The sequence below is a fragment of the Ceratotherium simum genome, chromosome 17 (assembly GCF_057802395.1).
Source record: "Ceratotherium simum simum isolate JZ-2026a chromosome 17, ASM5780239v1, whole genome shotgun sequence".
In the NCBI taxonomy this organism is placed as follows: domain Eukaryota; kingdom Metazoa; phylum Chordata; class Mammalia; order Perissodactyla; family Rhinocerotidae; genus Ceratotherium; species Ceratotherium simum.
This window is the reverse complement of record NC_141916.1, coordinates 59,511,662-59,530,901: the sequence shown is the minus strand read 5'-3', so window position 1 is coordinate 59,530,901 and position 19,240 is coordinate 59,511,662. Positions and strand designations below refer to the sequence as shown.

Genomic DNA, 19,240 nt, shown 5'->3' with positions numbered 1-19,240 from the left:
AAATAAAGAGAGAGAAAGAAATTAGAAAAAAAACTAAATGGAAATTATGGAGTTGAAAAGTACAACTAAAATTTAAAAATCATTAGAAGGGCTCAAAAAACATTAGAATTACAGAAAAAAGAATAATCAAACTTTGAGACAGATTGATAAGAGATTATGCAAGCCAAAAGAGAGAAAAAAAAAGTAAAATTAAGGCTCTCAGAGGCATGTGGGAAACCATTAAGCACACCAACATATGCATAATGGAAGCACCAAAGGAGAGGAGAGGAAAGAGTAGAAAAAGATATTCGAAGAAATAATGTTATTGTATTGTTCAGCTCCAGAATTTATTTGGTTCCTTTTTATAATTTCTCTTTGTTGAAACAATCATTTTGTTCACGTATCATTTTCCTGATTTCCTTTATTTCTTTGAGCATATTTAACACAGTTCTTTTAAAGTCTTTGTCTATTAAGTCAGATGTCCATGATTCCTCAGGAGAGTTTCTGGAGATTTATTTTATTCCTTTTCTAATAGGCCATGTTTCCCTGTTTCTTTGTTTGCCTTGTGATTTCTGTTGTTGTTGAAAATTGAGCATTTGAAAATACAACCAGTTCTCCCAGTCTTTGCAGACTGGTTTCTGTGCTGGGGCAGTCCTCTACTTATTATGCAGGCATGCTCTGGGCCTTGGGATCAGCCCAAGGTGAAATGTTAAGGTCTTCTTAGGTCTTTTCTGTGAGAATCTGTCTTGCCTGGGCCTGTTGTGGTTTTTTCAATTCCCTCATGTACACAGCTGCATCCGAATGCCTTAATTTCCCAAATGACACTGGCTCAACACAAGAGTGACATAAAGGAAGCAGAGTCTATGCTGATAGCTATCATCAACGAGAACTGAAAGATGTAGGTATAGGGTGTTGCTCCTGTCTCTGATGCATATACAGTAAAACAAAAGATTATCAGGAACTAAGACCAAATGCCTCCCCCACCTGGAGATGAGCTCCCCATATAACTGGCCTGTAGTCTTTGTTCTTAAGATGGCTTTTCAGACATTAGTCAGCCATCCTCCCCCTTGCTGGTGTGGGAGATCAAAATTTGGCCACCCTGCAATATATCTCTTTACCTTGATTGTATTCTCTGAAGGACATCTGACCTCCCCCACTAACTGCCTAAAGAATTTGACATGGTGGCTCCTTCCTGGAACAGATCTTCTATCATGATGGCTATAAAGATAATGTAGGATAGAGGTTACAATAGCAAAGGCACCAAGCCTCTTTTATCAAAAACTCTGTCTCTCCCTGACCACATTATCTATAGATAACCCCGAAAAGAACTGTCCTCCTGCCCTCTGAAGTCCCAGGCCACTACCCACCCCCAACACGCTCCTGGCCTTTAGCTGCAATACTTTAGCAAGCAGCTTAGATAGAGGGACGAGTTGCTCATTTCTGAGTTTCTCCCATGTATACATGTTATTAAACTTGGTATTATTTTCTCCTGCTAACCTGTCTTGTTGATTATTTGGCCAGCCATAAGAACCTTACAGAAAAGGGCAGAGGGAGATTCTCCCTCTTCCCCCGACACTGGCAAGCTGTAACAAAACCCTTTCTCTCCTACCACCTTGCCTCTTGACTACTGGCATGTCTCGCAGCAGGCAGATGACTCCCCTTGGGCGGTAACACAAACAGTCTCACTCCACCTTCTCAGTAGGGCCTTAGATAGTCTATTGCTTGCCTCTACCTGTAATCACTTGCCCCACGTGTCTGCAGGTCTGTAATACCCCTGCAGCTTTTATGAGCCATGCTTGCCACTCTTCCCAGCCTAAGATTCATGTACCGCTGCTTATCCCCACATGAGCCTGAACCCCAATTAGGCAAAGTAGAGACCAGTCCTTCAAGCAAACCCCAGACAGGTTAGACTATCACAAATAAGGTCTGCTCCGCTCCTTCTGGTTCAAAGTAAATGGCGACTGGGCTGCTGCCTCCTCCAAAGCCAGACCCTGCCACTTGAAGGGGAGCAAGACTATCCTCTACCCATTCTGGGTCCTTTCTTGCTGGGCTACAAATTAAGTTGACATCAGACAGAATAACAGGAGAAAATCAAACAAAGCTTTAAAATATGTATACATGGGAGAGACCCCAGAAAAACTGGGTAACTCAACAAATGGCAGAGGTTCTCATCTTAAATAGCATATTCAGGTAAAGACAAAGGAGGATGCTGGGGGAGGGAGTCAGTTATGGGAGATCACCGGAAAAACACAGTAAACAAGAGTAAGGTTATTATGCAGATTTAAGGCCTTGCCTTCCGCACTGATAAATTTCTAGAGATGAGGTCATCCCCACTTCTTCCTGGTACAGAGAGGGAGATACCTTTATAAACATAGATTTCTCTTACAAATGTAAATGTTTGGTAAACAGAACTTGATCAGAATGGGCTTAGCAAGGACCCTCCCAGTCTATCCATACCCAGAATTATCTAAGGTGATAGGACAGGCCTTCTATCTTAAATCCTTTTAGGCAGTTAGTCAGGGAGAGGTCAGTTTCTTTCAGAGTCTTCTGGGCCTTTATTGTCTTCAGCTCGAAATAACCCGCATACCAGAGTGGCACATCTTGAGGTGGCCTGCCCTGAACCCCATCACACTCCAGGGAGAGGGTAGGACTAGAACAAGTAAAAACATGACTCAATTTCCGATTATTTTAAATGTGATCTTTTCTTGATTGGGCGCTCACTGCGTTGCTGTAGAACCTTTCACAGTTTTCCAGAGAGCCTATGAAGTTATTTTAGACAGCCTCTAGTTTTGGTTTAAATTTGTTTTCATGTTTCCACAGGGGGAACAAGAACCTGGAGCTTTCTACTCTGCTATTTTGATAATATCCTAAACAAGTTGATTTTTTAAGTCCATATGGAAAAAGTAACAAGAATAAAGCCAGGAAAATTCTGAGAAAGATTAATTGGGGTGGAGGTTGGGGGACTGTTCTACCAGATATAAAGACATTATGAAACAATTTAAAATGTATACTAGTAAATGCATTAAAGAATCAATGAAATGAACTAGAAGGTCCAGAAATAGACCCAAATACCTATATAAATTTAGTGTAGAAAAGATGGCTTACTCAATAAGAGGTATAGGGATAACTGAGTAATTATCTGGGAAAAAATAAAATTGGTTTCTTAATTCTAACTCCACATCAAAATAAACTGTAAATGAATCAAAGATATAAATTCAAAACATAAAGGCATCCAAGAAGAAAAAAACATAAGGGAAAAAGAATATTTTAATAATTTCCGAGAAAGAATGTACTTTGTAAGTATGAGGCAAAACCCAGAAGACACAAAAGACTGACAAATTCAACTATTTTAAAATTTAAAAAATTTCTGCATGGCATATCCAACATATAACCTGAGAAATAATTTACAACTCATATAATACACAAAAGGCTAAGTTTCCTTAATATGTAAGAGTGGCTAAAATTAAATATTTCTAATTTTTTAGAATTTAAAATTTCCAATATTTTGGAATATATTTCCAATACTTATTTTAAGTGAAAAAAGCAAGGTGGTATGTTTCTATAAAATATCTCAGGAAGATGAGGAAGGAAACTGGGTAAGTGAAAACAAGCAGTGGAAGAAGATTTACTTTTTACTATAATATCTTTTAGTAGCTTTTGAATTTTGTACTGCATTTGTTATCTATTCCAAGATAAACAGAAAATGATTTTTTCAATTCTAAAGATTAACAAATAATGAAAATAGTTCCAAGCACCAAGTATAAGTGCTTTTATTACCAAAATCATTAAATATAAGCACCTTTTAAGAATTTCCGAGCATTTTATCCCATGTAAAACAGGATATTAAGCATTCTTTTCTGAATTTTAATATAAACTATCCTATAACGTCCACTGAACATTAACTTGAGAAACATGACTAGTGATCTCATCCTTCATACATACACAATGATAGTCTGAAAAAAATAAAAAGGCAGATCATGAAATAACTCCAAAAGTCACATTTTTTAATGTAATAAAGAGGAATTAAATTACTTTATCCCCTTACTCTTGTATGTAGCATAGCCTGTTCATCACATACAGCTCTCTTAAGCCTGACTTTTATACACAGATAGAAATCACCAAAAATGATTTTTAGTTGTAATAATTAGAAATAACACATTAATAATAGTGTGTGGAAATTTGAGTTACACATCTCACAGAATTTGAGCTACTGCCTGCCAAAGCCACTTGATAAAATTGAAGACTGTCCTAAAATCTCTTACATGAGCAATTTTTTAAAAATAGTTCTCCAAGTGCTATACTTTGCAGATGCCTTTAGGATTGCTATAATCTCCCTAAATAAGAAAGTAAACCCTCAACTAAACCCTTCAATTACCAATTCTTCACAAGGGAAAACAAAAAACAAAACCTGACAATCTCAAAATAAAGAAGATTGCTATCACACTTGCTTTACTTCTACACGTTCCATTCAGAACCTTGAATTACTATGTGTGTCTGAATGCTTTCGTCTATTAAGTGCCCGTCTTGCAGACCTGAGCCACGGAGGTTGAGATCTAACCATAGAAATAAATAAGTGGCAAAAATTAGATCCAAATCTCACAACTCTGACTCCCCATTTTGAGTTCAATAACTATAATATTATTCTTGGTAGGTAGTTTAAATTCTCAAAAAAGATAGTCTTAACCTATTCAGTTCATCTTTACCTATCATTATGTTATGTATTCTATCTACTTTCACCAAAGAGCTGCTCCACTTTAAAAACATAGAGGGAGAAGGTCAAATACCGTATGATTTCCTTCATTAAGTAGTGGATAATAACAACAATAAACAAACACATAGAGACAGAGATTGGATTGGTGGTTACCAGAGGGAAAGGGGGCAGTGGGTGGTGAACATGATGTAATCTATGCAGAAATAGAAGTATAATGATGTACACCTGAAATTTATACAATGTTACAAACCAATGTTACTGCAATAAACAAAAAATTAAAAAAAAAAAAAAACATTTACCTTGGAATAAAGAACTCTAGCTCTAAAGAAAATCACTTTAACGGTATGCATAGTGATTCCATCAAACCTGACATTTATTATTTTATAACAATCTCCAAGGCTTTTAAAAGTTCCAAACAGGTTATTTGTCCCAAAGGCACACTTTCTGGCGAACTATGAATTCCCTACATGTTTTTCTGGTAGTTATAAACCTGTCAGGTAGACACTGAATTACACTGTTTATTTGCCTTATGTTCTCCTATTTAAGACTTTACCTTTCTTTCTTCTTTTTTTTTTTCTGCTGGGGAAGATTTGCTCTGAGCTAACGTCTGTTGCCAATCTTCCTCTTTTTTTTTTTTTCTCTTTTCCTCCCCAAAGTCCCAGTGCGTAGTTGTATATTCTAGTTGTAAGTCCTTGTTCTTCTATGTGAGCTACCGCCACAGCATGGCTACTGACAGATGAGTGGTGTGGTTCCATAACCAAGAACCAAACCTGAGCCATTGAAGCAGTGAAAGAGCCGAACTTTAACCACTAGGTCTTCAGGGCTGGCTCAAGGCTTTACCTTTCCAAGTTATATTCTGCAACTTGCTGATGCAGCAATCACCTAATTTGCTAACGCTGTAGATTTACTTGCCTTAGTGGACAGTATTACACAACATTATTGCTAAAGATATTCCTCCCTCTTCCCAAATCCCCATATCCAATCTGTTAGCAAATACTATAGATTTTACCTCCATAATATCTCTCAAATTTTTTCCATTTCTTTTCCTTTTCCCTGTCACTATCTTAGGCCAGGCTATTAATATCTCTGACCAAGAATACTTTTGATAATCTTCTAACTGCTCTCCCTGTCTCTACTCTCATACCTGCAATCCTCTATACAACAGCCAAAGTGCTCTTTCAAACAGAAAAATCGTATCAACTACCCTGCTAAAATCCCTCCAGTAGATTTTATTCCTTGAGCAGAGGAAAACCAAAATCTTTACCATTATCTCCACAAGGCCCTTCATGATTTGGTCCCCATCAACCCTTCCAACTTAACTCATAAAGCTCCCTAACCTGCTCAGTATTCTTTTGATCCTTGTCCATAACACTCTGGATGAGCATCAGGACCTGGAAATAGACCGGGTCCAAGCCACCTTTTCTGGAAACCTTTATCTAACATAGCATTACCTCACCCTCCATACCAGTCACTGATATCACTTTACACTGTTTAATTTCCTTTATAGCACTTAATACTCTCTGAAATCACATTATTTCTTTCTTTTCTTTTTTATTATCTATCTTCCTCCACTAAACCATCAGTTCTATAAGTATCAAATCTTGTCTGTCTTGCTCACCATACATATCTAGAACAGTGTCTGTGACATAGTACACCCTCAAAATTTGCTTAATGAATAAAATGAAGCTTCCATTAAAAATTCCTTAGAGTTACGGACCAAATTCTGGCCCCCCAAAATTCAACTGTTAAAGCCCTAACCCCAATGAGAGACAGTAAAGAGGTAATTAAGTTCATAATGGTGGGGCCCTTTTCCAATATAACTGGTATTCTTGTAAGAAGAGGAAGAAACACCAGGGATGTACAGGCACAGAGGAAAGGCCATGTGAGGACACAGCAAGAAGGCGGTCGTCTGCAAGCCAAGAAGGCAGGCCTCAGGAGAAACCAAACCCCTCCCAACACCTTGATGTTGGACCTCTAACCTCCAGAACTGTGGGAAAATAAAGTTCTGCTGTTCAAGCTACCCAGTCTGTGGTATTTTACGGCAGCCCTAGCAAACTAATACATTTGCCTTCCAACAGAAGAGCACATTATTTTAGTACTTTTCTTCAGAAATAACTGAAAATTACTTACATCTCAATGTTTATCACTAGCAGCAGACATCATCATGGCTTTTTATATAGTCATTTACCATTTAATTTTTAACCATCTAATAAGCAATTTGGGGACACTGCTTCAAGAGCAAATGTGATTAAGGTAATACCTAGTCAGTGCTCAGAACACCCTAAGGCAGGATCGACAAACTTTTTCTGTAAAAGTCCAGATAGTAAACAATTTAGGCTTTGCAGGACACAGAAGGTCTCTGCCACAGCTACTCAACTCTGTCATTATAGTATAAAATGGGTCATAGACAATACGTAAGTGAATGGATGTGGCTGTATTCCAATAAAACTTAATTTATGAACACTGAAATTCGCATTTTATGTAATTTACATTTATATGTTATGAAATACTACTTTCAAAAACTACTTAAAAATGTAAAAACCATTCTTAGCTTATAAGTCACAGAAAAACAGGCAACAGTTAGGGACTGCAGTTTGCCAACCCTGCCCTAAAGCAGTAAGTGTACTTTATACCTCCATTTTTACAGAAAAGGAAATCTGAAGACTTCCCTACAGAGCAATGATTAACACAGTCTCCCAATGCCTAGACTGCAAGGATGTTCGTCTATGTCTGTCCACAAAACTATGCAAATAGCAGCAGAAAAAAAAGTCATCACAACTTGGGTTTATTCTGTTCTGAAGAGCTTTCTCTGTTTTTACTAAACGTAAGAAAATTAAGAGCTATATTTCTTCTCCATACCATGAAAGAGTTGAAAAAAAAATTACCTAAACTAGTAGATCAAATGACATGTCCTACTATTAACTTGATGGTAGCTAGTAAATACCAGGAACCAGACACAGAAAAACTAAGACCATTAGACTCCGGTTTAATAAAGATTTCCTAAAATGGAGCAAATGACCCTATAACAGTATTTCCAAAACCACCTGAGGCTACAATTCTATAACTCTGTTTCCAGGTGCGATCTTTCTTTATATTGTATAATAATGACCACAGCATGGTAATCTTCAACTCTCAAAAAAAAAGTTTTGTGGGTTTTTTTTTTTTGCCTATTTTCAAGCTAAGGTACATGGGAAACACAAAAGGCACTTAGAAAAACCTCCCCCTCCGAGTGAGAAACTGGTCGTTGGCATATCAGAAAAAGGTGACAAAGTATTTCCTTTCTAAAAAGTTAAACATAAGGTTATTTCTTTAGAAGAAAATTTTCAACCTAGAGATAAGAAACAGGAAAGTTGATTCCTTTTTTTTTTTAAGTTTGGCAACCAAGTCAGACCTGAAACTTATACCTAAAAGTTCCCCTCTTTTTAGAAGAACTGTAAGGTAAGTAAATTATGTTAAGCAGAATAATGGACCCCTCAAAGATATCTACATCCTAATCCCTGGAACCTGTGAATACGTTATGAAACATGGCAAAGGAGAATTATGTTACTGTTGGAATTAAGGTTACTAATCGGGTGAATAGGGAGATTATCCTATTGGCCAATGGTCCTTAAAATTGCAAGAGGAAGGCAGATGATTTAGAGTCAGGGAGAGACATAACTATAGAAGAAAGCCACAGAGACCTGCAACACTGCTGGAGGAAGCGGTCTCTAGAAGCTGGAAAAGGCAAGGGAATGGATTCTCCCCTAGTCTCCAGAAAAGAATTTAGCCCTGCTGATACCTTGATTTTAGCCCAGTGAGATCCTGTGTCGGATCTCTCACCTAAAGAACTGTAAAATAATAAATCTCTGTTGTTTTAAACCACTAAATTTGTGGTAATTTGTTACTGCACCAAATAGGAAACGAATATATACACAGATTTTGAAACTGAAACAACCAAATAACACTAAAAGAAAAATCTTCTCTGTAAACCACTTAATAGAAAAAAAAAAACTCTGCTTAATATCACCTCTCAACAAAATCAACTTAAAATTAAGTACTTCTAGAACCTTGGTATGATTAAAGACATGAAAAATGGTACTTATTTGTAAATTTTTACTGCCAAATGTAAAGGACTTTGAAAAATCCTAGATCCCTAGAGCAAACCAACACAGTAGCACTTTGCAAAATGTTTCCAATTTTTCCTTTGGCAAGGATATCTCCAGTCTATCAAATTCCATAAGCAGTATCCACAAACAGAAAATTAAATGACATTGTCATTGTACCTTTCATATTATACTTCCAAAGCATACTGGCTCCTAACGTTCCCACTCTTGAAAACACTGACAGATCTGGACTTTCTAATTAATCAACATTTTATGTGAGTATAAGGGTATAATGGAAGCTGAGTTGTCAAAAGGGTGAAATTTGCCCGTTATCAACTTATTGCCTCTCCACTCCAAAGTCATCCTTTTTGCCTGCATTATGAAAATGATCTGGGCCCCTTCAAACATTTTCCCCTTGTCAGATGCCACAACATTAAGTTCTGTCAGCAGAGGGCAGGGCAGAGATGTGCAGGACAAAAGGGCTTCCTTTCCTGGTGTGCTAACTTGGCATGGTCCTGCAGCTTTCCTCATCCAAAAAGGTGAATTTTCAGCAAGTTCCAGTTGGTGATTTCCAAAAAGTTCTGCCAGCTCAGCACCAGAGCAATTTCTCTGTCATTCAGTGAGGCCCAGACATAGCCTCACCAACAAAATCTAAATTTCCAGCCAAGGTGGGAGTATTAGAGTCTCTTCCTTGGGTGCTTTATCTCAGCCTTAGGGGCAGTGGCTGCTCCTTCTATCTGCTACTCCTTTACTCTTTAGTAGTTTCTTTGCTTCTTACTAGACAATCCCTCATTACTCTAATCCTGTTATCATTAATAATTCTTTATATTATTTTCCCTGTTTAAATTACTATGTAGTTTCTCTCACCTGTTTAGGCTGAAACCTAATATACCATTTAAATGCCAACTTAAGATGCTGAAACAACAAAAGGACTGTGGTCTTTCAATTCACACTGTCTTCTCTAGCTGCATAGTTCAAAAAACTCAAATTAATCTGAGACTGGGAGAACAAAGCTCCAAGATCACTGACACTCACAGAAAAGACAAGTAACAGTCTTATAAGGCAATAGCCAATCCACACATCTTTGCTTTGTTTAAAGAGTAAAGGGTAAGACAAGTGTTTAATCACTGGCTAAGACACTGATTCTCAAAGTGCAGTCTACAGACTGCAGGGTATCTATCTACCAGGTCAAAACAATTTTCAAAATAATACTAAGACATTACCTTTATCATTCTCATTCTTTCCCAAGTGTACAATGGAGTTTCCAGAGCCAACATGATGTGTGATATAACAGATTTAATACAGAAGCAGATATGAGAATCCAGTTATCTTTAACGTAGACCTTAAACAAATTTGCAAATTTCCTCACTATTTTGAAAAATATAGTTACTTTTTAAAAAAATGTTATTTTTGATAATGTGATAGGTTTATTATTTTTCATTTATATGTATTTTTTTATTTCTCATTTTAATTTCTAATATGGCAAGAATGAGAGAAAGAGACATGGAGGAAGGGGGGGGGGAGGCAGGAAGAGTGAGTATGTGTGTGTATGCCTCACAAAGAAAAGCAGCAGTTTGGGGTCCTTGATGTTTAAGAGTACAAAGGAGCCCTGAGACCAAAAGAGTTTGTGAATCCCTGGGCTAAAAGCCTACAGTAGACAAGAAATGAACTGAGATAGTGGAGTGTGATTTTGGTTCCTTAAATTTTCATCTCATCTTTCACCATGTCAAGAAATATCTATATTTTTATGTTTGCAACTTTTTAAGTGATTTAATTTAGCACAAATTAAAACAAGGTAATGTCTCACCCCTACTTAAAATCCTAAATGACTGCTCACAGCCTTCAGAATAAAGTAAAAACACCTTAGCAAAGCACACAAGGCATCCAACCACATTCTCCTTACCAGACAGCCACTTCTTCAGGCACACTAAACTCTAGAGTACCCAATGTACTGGCTCCCACTTCCCTCCAGGTGTCCTCCACGCTGCATTCAAGTCTGGAATGTACCTCACCCCAACTCTCATTTTGCCTTCTCCTTTTTCAGAACTCAGGTCAGGTATTCTAACCTCCTCTAGGAAGCCTCCCTAGCTGGGGTGATTACCTCTGCGCATTCATTGTTTCCTGTGCACTTACCACTATGATGGCACCTTCTACCCATTGTTTCCTTACGTATCTGTTGTTCCCACCAGAGTACAAGCAAAAATTTAAGGGCAGAGAGCAGTTCCTTAATCATCTTTTAACTTCACAGCCAACTACATACAGTTCCTGGCAAAATAAATTTTCAAATGTCTTCTGAAGGAATTCATGTTTTATTATTCTTTGACTTAAGATTCCTCTTTCAAGTCTATTACTGCCCCCCCCAAAAGGCCTACTATATATTTCCCCCCCAAATTTTTATGGCAGTATAAAATTATTACAAAAGAATTTTTCTGAAGAGAATATCTCACCCAAAAAATGTTATTCTTTGAAAACAAGTGACTTGCCCCCAAATATACTTAACAGAGATGGACTTTTTATTGTTACTAATTAATGAAACTATTACTTCTCATTTTTGAGAAAAATATTCCTTTGCTCTTCAAAGGAAATATGAATCAATCTAAAAATTCAGTCCGAGATCACAAGAGAGAAAAATACTCACCAAAATGATTTCATCATTCAACACAGAAAGAAAATCTGTCTCTTAAGTGTACCCACTCTATTAATAAACATGCACAAAGCTGCCAGATAGTTTTAAGTGGCAGAGTTCATCCACCCCCAAAAGGTGAAGGCGGGGAGAAAAGGGAGACCAACTACTAGCAATTCAAGACAAGATGGTTTCTGCCAGCTAGGGAATTCACTTAATTACCTACTCAGTATTTTCTTCTTTTAGGCTCTGGAATTCTGCCAGACTCTCTTTAAACAAAAAGATAAGAGGGGGAGGGAAATACAAACTTCCTGGGGAGAGGGGAAAAAAGGTTGTTTGGGTTTTCTCTAAAACAAAAAATGACAGAATTAAAGCTTTTATTGGCTCAACATGAGAAGTTAAATCGAATTTATAAATAAAACAGAAAATACTATAACTTTTTAAGGTGGGACTATAAGGGAATAACACATTAAAATCAAGTATTGGTAATATTCTAACATTTACTCCCACCCCTGCCTTAAAACATAGAATAGGAAAAAAGGAATGATCAAAAAAAGTGAATTTGACATATAGCAACTCTAACAAGTAACTGACCAAATCTTAAATTCCAAGTATGAATATGGAAGAGGCTGAAGTAATGCTGTTAAGAAATCAGTTTGTATAAACTGTTATTTCTTGCATTAGAGGAAGACTAGAAAACAACTCACTGGTACACTCCTTTCCAACATTTCTTTAAAGATGAACTTGGAAATTATTATAAATAACACCATGAAGACAACTAGATACCAACTCTGGAGGGAAATGACTGCATATGAAACACAATTCAGCAGAAAACCTAAAGCCTGGTAACAAACCATATATTTTCTACATGACAAATTAATAATACTCTTATAAAAAATCCCCCACAAGTATCTGGGTCCTCTCTTTAAAAAAAACAACTTCAACTACAAAAAGTACATTAAGATATACCCAAACTCTGATGCCTGAGGAATAAGTATTCAGGCACTTGGAAAATCTAACAAACAGAAGCCAGAATTTCAAACAGAAATATATAATACAAATATACATTGTCAGGTACCCATTATCTCATTTATTCTTCATAACAACTGTAAAAACTCAATACCTCCCTTCTGCAGCTAAAGAACCTCAGGCTCAGACAGGTTGAACAAGTTGCTCAAAGTCTCATGGCTGGTAAGTGGAAGAACAGAGTTCAAACTCAAGCCCTTCAGACTTTTTCCATTCAGCCATGATGCCCAAGTAGAAATGAAAATAGGCTCATAGTGTGTGCACAGTAACTCTGACCAAATTTTTTGCAACAAAAAGAAGAGCATGTGGTTTAACTAGAAATATATTTTCCTAACTCTAAATTTCTGCATTTGAAATGTACCTTTTAAAAATCAAATTTAATGACATAAAAAAAAAGAAAAAAATGTAATCCAATAATTCTATTGATGTTTAACTCAAAAGAAAAAAGTTAATGCAGGTCTCAAGAATTTAAGTACTCTCAGGGCTATATACAAGAGCATGCTGTCTCAAGGAAAGCCTCAGTTTCCCCACCTATAAAAAGCAGCATCTGTAAAAGACACAATTTTATTTAACTACATTAAATGCATATTTAGATTGTACCATAAGAGAAAATGAAGGCTGTCTTAAAACTGTACCCAAGAACTTCAATAAACTATTACATAAAGTTCTGAAGTAATCAAGAACAGAAGATCCAGATAGCAAACAATGATTTCTGAACAACAAAAAAACACAGCAGGGAGGCTTACTATCACTTTCTTAAGGGAAACCATTTAGAAGTTAAATACCTTAAAATTACATATATAACCAGTATTATTCTTGTCTGGCTAGCGATACAAAATAAAGAAAACTGGAGTAAACCACCAATGTACATCCAACAGGCTTCTCCAATCCTAGTACATATCAAGAACTATCTAAAATGGCCTTGATCCCTTGACCCAATAATGCTACTCTTTGGAACTTCTCTTTGAAATTTATCCTAAACCAGCAATACAAAAGGGGGAAAAGCTATATGCACAAAAGTGGAAGAAAAAATAGAAGAAATTAACCAATAAGAGAGAAATGATAAAGTATACAATATATTCATTTTTCCATTAGAATATGAGGCAGCAAATAGAAAAAGGATGAAGACTTTGTTTATGGTATCTTAAAGAAAACAAAATTCTTATTACAACTAGATAAAAATAAGCTTTACAACGATATAAAAATGTGTTTGCATAAATACAAAGTTAAAAAGGCAATTTACCCAAATGAGTTGAAAACTTATGTCCACACAAAAACTTGCACACAAATGTTTATAGTAGCTTTATTCACACTACCAAAAGCTGGAAGCAACCAAGATGTTCTTCAATAGGTGAATGGATAAACTGTGATACATCCATGCAATGGAAAACCATTCAGCAATAAAAAGAAATGAACTATCAAGTCATAAAAAGAAACTTACATGGAGGAAACTTCCGTGAATATTGCTAAGAGAAAGAAGATAATCTGAAAAGGCTACATACTGTTTGATTCCAACTACATAATATTCTGGAAAAGGCCAAACTAGGGAGATAGTAAGTAGCTCAGTGGTTAAAAGGGGTTCAGGGGAGAGAGGGATGAATAGGTGAACACGGGATTTTTAGGGGGAAGAAACTATTCTATATAATACTGGAATGAGGGATACATATCATTATACATTTGTCAAAACCCACCCATGTACAACACAAAGAGTGAACCCTACTGTAAACTATGAAATTTACTTAATAATAACATATCAATATTGGCACATCAGTTGTAACAAATGTACCACACTAATGCAAGATAATAAATACTAGAGGAAATGGGGGGGGGGGATGAGAGAGGGTATATGGGAACTCTCTGTACTTTCCACTCAATTTTTCTAAAAACCTCAAATTGCTCAAAAAAACAAAATGTATTAATTTTTTTAAAAAGAAATAAACTTTTACTAATGGAAAAAAAAAAGGAATACAAAAAGCTAAACCATTTGGGTGAAGTAGTGAATTACTGAGTGCTTTTTTTTTTCTTTTTAAAATTGGTTATTTTGATGTTATATTATTTTTAGCAATAAATCAGTCAGGTTCCCTATAAAGAAAAGAAAAAAATGAAATGCAATTCTAGCAATGTCTATAATAGCTGCCCAGTCTCCAAAGAGAAAAAGAAGCACTTCTTTCTGAGTTTTACTTACATAAAACTGAGCATACACCACCCATCTGGGATTTTTTTAAGTGTTCTTAATTAAAAAAAAAAAAACGGAGCTGGGTAGCAGCTTTCAATTATTACATCACCTACTGGGGGGCGAGGGTGCGGCGTGAGGAATCCATGTAATTGTCACCCAAGTTCACTCAGCTTGCTTACTCAGTGGATGGGAATCACTATCAATTTCAACGGAAAGTAAAGAACATAAAGCCCAAGGCGAACAGTAGTAACATATGTCTCAGATTTTTAAGACCTTAGAAGAAATAAGCTCTACTTCTTTTATTAATCTCTTACTGAATACCACATAATTAAGTTTAAAATTACTACAAAATCATCCAACAGAGTATAACAACTTGAAGACACTTATGATGAAAAGGCAACACTGAAGACAAATGTCCAAATGAGTCTAGCGCATTTTTCAAAAGCTAAAGATGGGTCTCAATACAGCTTCCAAAAATAATTTGCTTTTTTAAGGATATGGATTACATATCAATTTCTTAAAAGTTTAATATAAAATCAAATCTGAAATCATTCTAAACATTTTATGACCAAAATTATATTGTTTTATTGCCTGAGTTACCACGATACATAGCTAAGTCATGCATACATCATGAAAAACCTTATAATCTAATATAAATTTAAATGTTTAAAAAGGAATCTACAAAGAGTGAAACCAAGATGAAGGAACAGGAGGGGACGGCCCGGTGGCGTAGCAGTTAAGTGCGTGCACTCCCCTTTGGCAGCCTGGGGTTCCTGGGTTCGGATCCCGGGAGTGGACCTACACACAGTTCATCAAGCCATACTGTGGGAGCATCCCACATACAACATGGAGGAAGATGGGCACAGATGTTAGCTCAGGGCTAATCTTCCTCAGCAAAAAAAAGAGGAAGATTGGCAATGGATGTTAGCTCAGGGCCAATCTTCCTCACACACACACACAAAAAAGATGAAGGAACAGTTTTCGGCACTCATCCCCCTAGAGAAACAGCAATTTTGACAACTGCCCATGGACTAGAGTACCTTTGTGTGAACCTGGAAGTCCAGCAGAGAGATCCTATCAACCTGTTGCAGCAAAAAAAATCTGAGAATAGGTGCACTGAAGAGGATAAGAAGAACAAGTACACTTTACTCAAGTCCTACCTTTCCTAAGGCAGCACAGGTCAGTGCCAAGAGAGACTCCCTGAGCCTGTGATTTCTCCCAACAGAGGAAAGTGAGAACAAAATGAGCACCCACTTTCCCAGTCCTATGGGACGCTGCTGAAGAGGCCCACTTCTTTCTCGCTCCACCCAGATCACTGAGGGGATCAGCAGAACAGGAAAAAGGAGAAGGGCTCATAGCAACCAAGGCACACAATTCAAAAAAGGGCTGTGGATTTTATTAACCACTCATGGGCTCCACCAACAAGCCCCCCCACAAACCTCAGAGGACACACCACCTGCAAACAACCCCAACTAGCCCACATGTGTCCCCACGACTCTATGTGTCCCCCTACCCTGAAGCTGGTATCCAAGCCACTGCGGATCATAGACAAGCAATCACAGATGGCTGGCTCAACTCTGCTAGATTGGAAGAAGGCACATAACCTTGAAAACTTCAGGGCACTGCCCTAGGGAAAATAAATGGGAGGCTCTCAGCACCTGGCCTGGCTATGCAGGATGAAGAGAAAGTATATAATCCTAAGACTTGCCCCCAAAGAGGCAACAAGAGAAACGAAGTGAGTACATCTGTAGAAAAAGGTCTGAGAGACCCTAAGCATCCCTAGCTGGGCTGAATGGTGAAGGTCCTTCTCTTCTGAAGCCAGGCAGTAATGACCAGAGAAGGTGACTGGTTCCTCAAATGTGAAGACAGCAACTCAAGACTTCAAAGAACACAAAATATCAAGGAAACATGACACTACCAAAGAAACACAATGATTTTCCAACTGACCCCAAAGAAATGGAGATCTACAAATTGCCTGACAACGAATTCAAGATAATTGTTTTAAGGAAGCTCAGTAAGCTACAAGAGAGCACAGATAGACAACTCAACAAAATCAGAAAAACAATACACAAAACAAGAAGTTCAACAAAAAGACGGAAATCCAAAAAAATAACCAAACAGTAATTCTGGAACTGAAGAATACAATGAATGAAATTAAAAAATGCAACAGAGAGCTTCAATAGCATACTCAATCAGGCACAAGAAACAAACTCGGAGCTCAAACACGGGTCATTTCACATTATTGAGTCAGAGGAGAAAAAAAGAAAAAGAAGAGTGAAGAAAGCCTACAGCATTTATGGGACACCATCAAACAAACCAATACATGCATTGTGGGAGTCCCAGAAGAAGAAAAGGGAGAGAAAGGAGCAGAAAGCTTATTTAAAGAAATAATGGCTGAAACTTCCCAAATCATGGGAAGGTTACAGACTTCCAGATCCTTGAAGCTCACAGGTCCCAAAACAGGATCAATTCTAATCAAATTGATTAGATACATTATAATCAAATCTCAAAAGTTAAAGACAAAGTGAGAAGTTTAAAATCAGCAAGAGAAAAGCGACTCATGACATGAAGGGAACTTCCATAATGCAATAAGCAGATTTTTCAGCGGAGACCTTGCAGGCTGGCAGAGAATGGGATGACCTACTAAAAGTGCTGAAAGAGAAAAACTGCCTACGAAGAATACTTTACTTGGCAAAGCAGTCCTTGAGAGACAAAGAAGAGATAAAGACTTTTCCAAACACAAGCTGAGGGAGTTCATCACCACTACACCTACCTTACAAAAAATGCTAAAGGGAGTTCTCAAGTTGAAATAAAGGATGCTAATTATAACATGAAAACATATGAAATTGTAACACTCACTGGCAAAAGTAAGTATATATTCAAATTCAGAATACTCTAATACTGTAATGGTGGTAAGTAAATCACTTTTAACTCTAATATAAAAGTTAAAAGACAAAACTATTAAAAATAATTATAGCTACAATATTTTGTTAATAAATACACAATATAATAATACATAAATTGTGACATCAACAAAAATGATATAAAACATGGGGGGAGAAGTAAAACCATAGAGTTTTTGTATGTGATTGAAGTTATCAGCTTAAAACAGACTGTTATAACTACAGTCATGTTCTGCATAACGACGTTTTGGTCAACAATGGACCACATATACGATGGTGGTCCCATAAGATTATAATGAAGCTGAAAAATTACTATTGGCTAGTGACGTTGTAGCTGTCATGGCGCAATGCATTACCCATGTGTTTGTGGTGTAAACAAACCTACTGTGCTCTGAGTCATGTAAAAGTATAGAGCACGTACAATTATGTGTAGTACATAATACTTGATGATAAACAACTATGTTACTGGTTCAGGTATTTACTATACTTTTTATTGTTATTTTAGAGTGTACTCTTTCTACTTAAAAAAAATTTTACTGTAAAATAGTATGCCATGTTACACTGGCAGCAGCCTCATATATCTCGTGTTTACTACATCTCTTGATTGCATCATTTTCTCTCGTGCTTGATTTAATCTCCCAATGTTTTGTTCATCATGGCCCCTAAGTACACTGCTAATGTTGCCAGTAAGAGGCCATATGGAATGACTGACCTAGAAACAAAATTAAAAGTTACTAAGGACTACAAAGGTAGAAAATCAGTGACAGTTACTGCTCAAGAGTCAGTAATATCTCATTCCGCCATAGCTACAATATTTGAAGAACAAAGTGATAGAAGGTGTTAAAGGATCTACTTCAATGAAGGCAATGAGGCTAACAAAAATTTGAGAAGGGCCTATATCAGACATGGAGAAACTTCTAATGACCTGAATTGAAGACTAGACACAGAAGCTTATCTGTCTCAGCACCATGACGATCACGGTCAAAGCAAAAAGTGTGCGATGTTGAAAGGCTGAACTGGACTACATTGAATTTACTGATAGCTCTGAGTGGTTTAAACAATTCAACAATCATTATTCATTACATAATGGGAAAGTGAGTGATGAGTTTGTGGGTGCTGATATGAAGGCAGCTGAAGAATTTTTGAAAACTCTAGGTAAGACGATTGTGGAGGAAAATTACTTGTCAGAGCAAATATTCAATATGGATGAAACCTCCCTATTCTGGAAACAAATGCCTGAAAGGACTTTCATCCATAAGGAGGCCAAGTCAATGCCAGGTTTCAAAGTTTTTTAGGACAGAATAACAATCTTGCTTGGCGGCAATGCTGCAGGCTACAAATTGAAATCCTTTATGATCTGGCACAGTGAGAAACCCAGGGCCTTCAAGCATATCAATATGGACATACTGCCAGTCTACCACAGAAGCAATAAGAAGTCACAGATGATCCAGCCCTTCTTCCAAGATGCCCTCCTGAACTGCTAGGCCAGCAGAATGGAGAAGTACTGTTTGGAGAATAACACACCTTTCAAGATTTTGCTTATTGTTGATGATGCTCCTGGACATCCTGCTTTTATCGGTGACCTTCATCCCATTCTCAAAGTGGTTTTTCTCCCTCCAAACACCATCTCTTTGATCCAACCAATGGATCAAGGAGTTATAGCAGCTTTTAAGGCCTACTACCTGAGAAGGACCTTTGCCCAGGCTATTGCTGCAACTGAGAAAGACACTGATGCAATTC

At 37.0% G+C, this 19,240-nt stretch overlaps 1 protein-coding gene across 3 annotated transcripts in view; it reads right to left on the bottom strand.

Moving 5' to 3' along the window:
* Nucleotides 1–19,240, bottom strand: part of ADIPOR2 (adiponectin receptor 2) — a 120,461-nt gene that overhangs the window by 66,215 nt on the left and 35,006 nt on the right. The window lies entirely within an intron of this gene.